The sequence below is a fragment of the Myotis lucifugus genome, unplaced genomic scaffold (genome assembly GCF_000147115.1).
Source record: "Myotis lucifugus unplaced genomic scaffold, Myoluc2.0 scaffold_503, whole genome shotgun sequence".
Lineage (NCBI taxonomy): Eukaryota > Metazoa > Chordata > Mammalia > Chiroptera > Vespertilionidae > Myotis > Myotis lucifugus.
In genome coordinates this window covers 217660-220672 of record NW_005871551.1, presented here as the reverse complement: position 1 = coordinate 220672, position 3013 = coordinate 217660, and positions in this window count along the sequence as shown.

Genomic DNA, 3013 nt, shown 5'->3' with positions numbered 1-3013 from the left:
CCGGGACACCCTTCAAGGCAAACCAGCCAGCCCCCACCCATGCACCAGGCCTCTATCCTATATAATAAAAAGGTAATATGTAAATTGACCCTAACAGCAGAATGACTGGGAATGACTGGTCACTATGAAACACGCTGACCACCAGGGGGCAGATGCACAATTCAGGAGATGCCCCCAGGTGGTCAGTGCGCTCCCACAGGGGGAGCTCTGCTCAGCCACAAGCCAGGCTGATGGCTGCCAGCACAGCGGTGGTGGTGGTAGCCTCTCCCACCTCCTCAGCAGCGCTAAGGATGTCTGACTGCAGCTTAGGCCTGCTCCCCGTTGGCAAGTGGACATCCCCTGAGGGCTCCCGGGCTGCCAGAGGTATGTCTGACTGCCAGCTTAGGCCTGATCCCCCGGGGAGAGGGCCTAAACCAGCAGGTGAACATCCTCCGAGAGGTCCTAGACTGCAAGAGGGCACAGGCCAGGCTGAGGGACCCCCCCCCCCGCCCCGAGGGCACAAATTTTTGTGCACTGGGCCTCTAGTCAATAATAACCTTAAATGTAAATGGATTAAATGCTCCAATCAAAACACATAGGGTAGCTGAATGGATACAAAAACATGACCCAACTATATGCTGTCTACAAAGGACCCACCTTAGAACAAAAGACACACACAGAATGAGAATGAAGGAATGGAATTATTTTTTCCATGAAAATGGGAAAGAAAAAAAAAGCTGGAGTAGCAATACTCATATCTGACAAAATAGACTTCAAAATGAAGGCCACCACAAGAGACAACAAAGGTGACTACATAATACTAAAGGGATGATCCAACAAGAGGATATAACCCTGATAAACATATATGCACCAAATATAGGACCACCTAAATAAATAAATAAAAATTCTAGAGGACTTTAAGGGAGAGGTAGACAACAATATAGTCATAGTAGGGGATTTTAACACACCAGTGACTTCACTGGATAGATCTTCCAGGCAAAAAATAGCAAGGAAACTGATTCTAAAGGACACAATGGATCAGATGGATTTAATTGACATTTATAGAACATTTCACCCAAGCTGTAGAATATGCATTCTTCTCAAGTGCACATGGATCATTCACAAAGATAGACCACATGTTAGTACATAAAAAGGTCTCTACAAGTTCAAGAAGATTGAAATCATATCAAGCATCTTCTCAGATCGCAGCAGAATGAAATTAGAAATCAACTACAGTAAAAACACCAAAAAACATTTAAACACATGGAGACTAAATAGCATGTTATTAAACAATGAATGGGTTACCAATGAGATCAAGAAAGAAATCAAAAACTTCCTGGAAACAAATGAAAATGAACACACAACAACCCAAAATCTCTGGGACACAGCAAAAGCAGTCCTGAGAGGGAAGTTCATAGCACTACCTCAAAAATCAAGGAAAATCAACAATAAACTATTTAACCCTACAACTTAAAGAACTAGAAAAAGAACAATAAGAAAAGCCCTAAATAGAAGGAAGGAAATAAAGTGGACATACAGATGGCCAAGAGACATATGAAAAATGCTCAAAGTCACTGATCATCAGAGAGATGCAAATTAAAACGACAATGAGGTATCAACTCAACCTGTTAGAATAGCTACCATCAACAAATCAACAAATGACAAGTGCTGGTGAGGATGTGGAGAAAAGGGAACCCTAGTACATTGCTGGTGGGAATGCAGACTGGTGCAGCCATTATGGAAAACAGTGTGGAGTTTCCTCAAAAAATTAAATATGGAACTGCCATTTGACCCAGTAATCCCACTTCCAGGAATATATCCTAAGAATCCGGAAACACCAATCAGAAAGAATGTATGCACCCCTATGCTCACAGCAGCACAATTTACAATAGCTAAGATCTGGAAACAGCCCAAGTGCCCATCAGTAGATGAGTGGATAAGAAAACTGTGGTATATTTACAACATGGAATACTATGCAGCTGTAAAAAAGAAGTATCTCTTACCCTTTGAGACAGCATAGAGGTACCTGGAGAGTATCATGCTGAGTGAAATAAGTCAGTCAGAGAAAGACAAGTATCACATTTCACTCATATTTGGAATCTAAGTAACAAAATAAACTGATGAATGGAGTGGATCCAGAGACATGGAAACATGGACAAGATTGCAGAAACTCAGAAGGAAGGCAGGGGAAGGTGGGTGGGTGGGAGGTAATCAACCAAGGACCTTGTATGGACACTAGAGGCCTAGTGCACAGATTTGTACACCAGTGGGGTCCCTCGCCCTGGCCTGTGGGGATCAGGCCGAAACCAGCTCTCTGACATCCCCCAAGGGGTCACAGATTGCAAGAGAGCATAGGCCAGGCCAAGGGACCCCACCGGTGCACAATCAGGACCTGGGAGGGACCACAGGAGGGCTCCAGGCCGTGTCCGACCCATCTGGCAGGACCCCAGCAGCAAGCTATCCTACCAGTCGAAGTGTCTGCCCTCTGGTGGGCAGTGCACGTCATAGTGACTGGTTGAATGGTTGAACGGTTGGACACTTAGCATATTAGGCTTTTATTATATAGGATATGCAATACCCATGGACACCGACAATGGGGCAGTGAAGGCCTGGGGCGGGGGGAGGGGGCAAGGCAGGCTGTAGGGGATTTATTCGGGGGGGAAAGGTGACATATGTAATACTTTCAACAATGAAGAATTATATTTTTTTAAAAGACATTTCAAAAAATAAAAATAGATAAAAAAGAAACCAGCCGGCCCCCAGGCCTCTATCCTATATAGTAAAAGGGTAATATGCCTCCCAGCACCGGGATCAGCGGAGCAGCGAGGCTCCCGGCACCGGGATCAGCGTGACAGGGGGCAGCGCCAAACCCCCTGATCGCCCTGTGGCTCTGTGAGTGACAGGGGGCGGGGCCACAACCCTCCCTATCCGCCCTGCTCTGTTCGTGACAGGGAAAGGGCGCCCCAACCTCTCTGATCAGCCCTGCTTCTTGTGCCTGATAGGGGAGAGCTCCCTAATCCTCCTTGATTGCCCT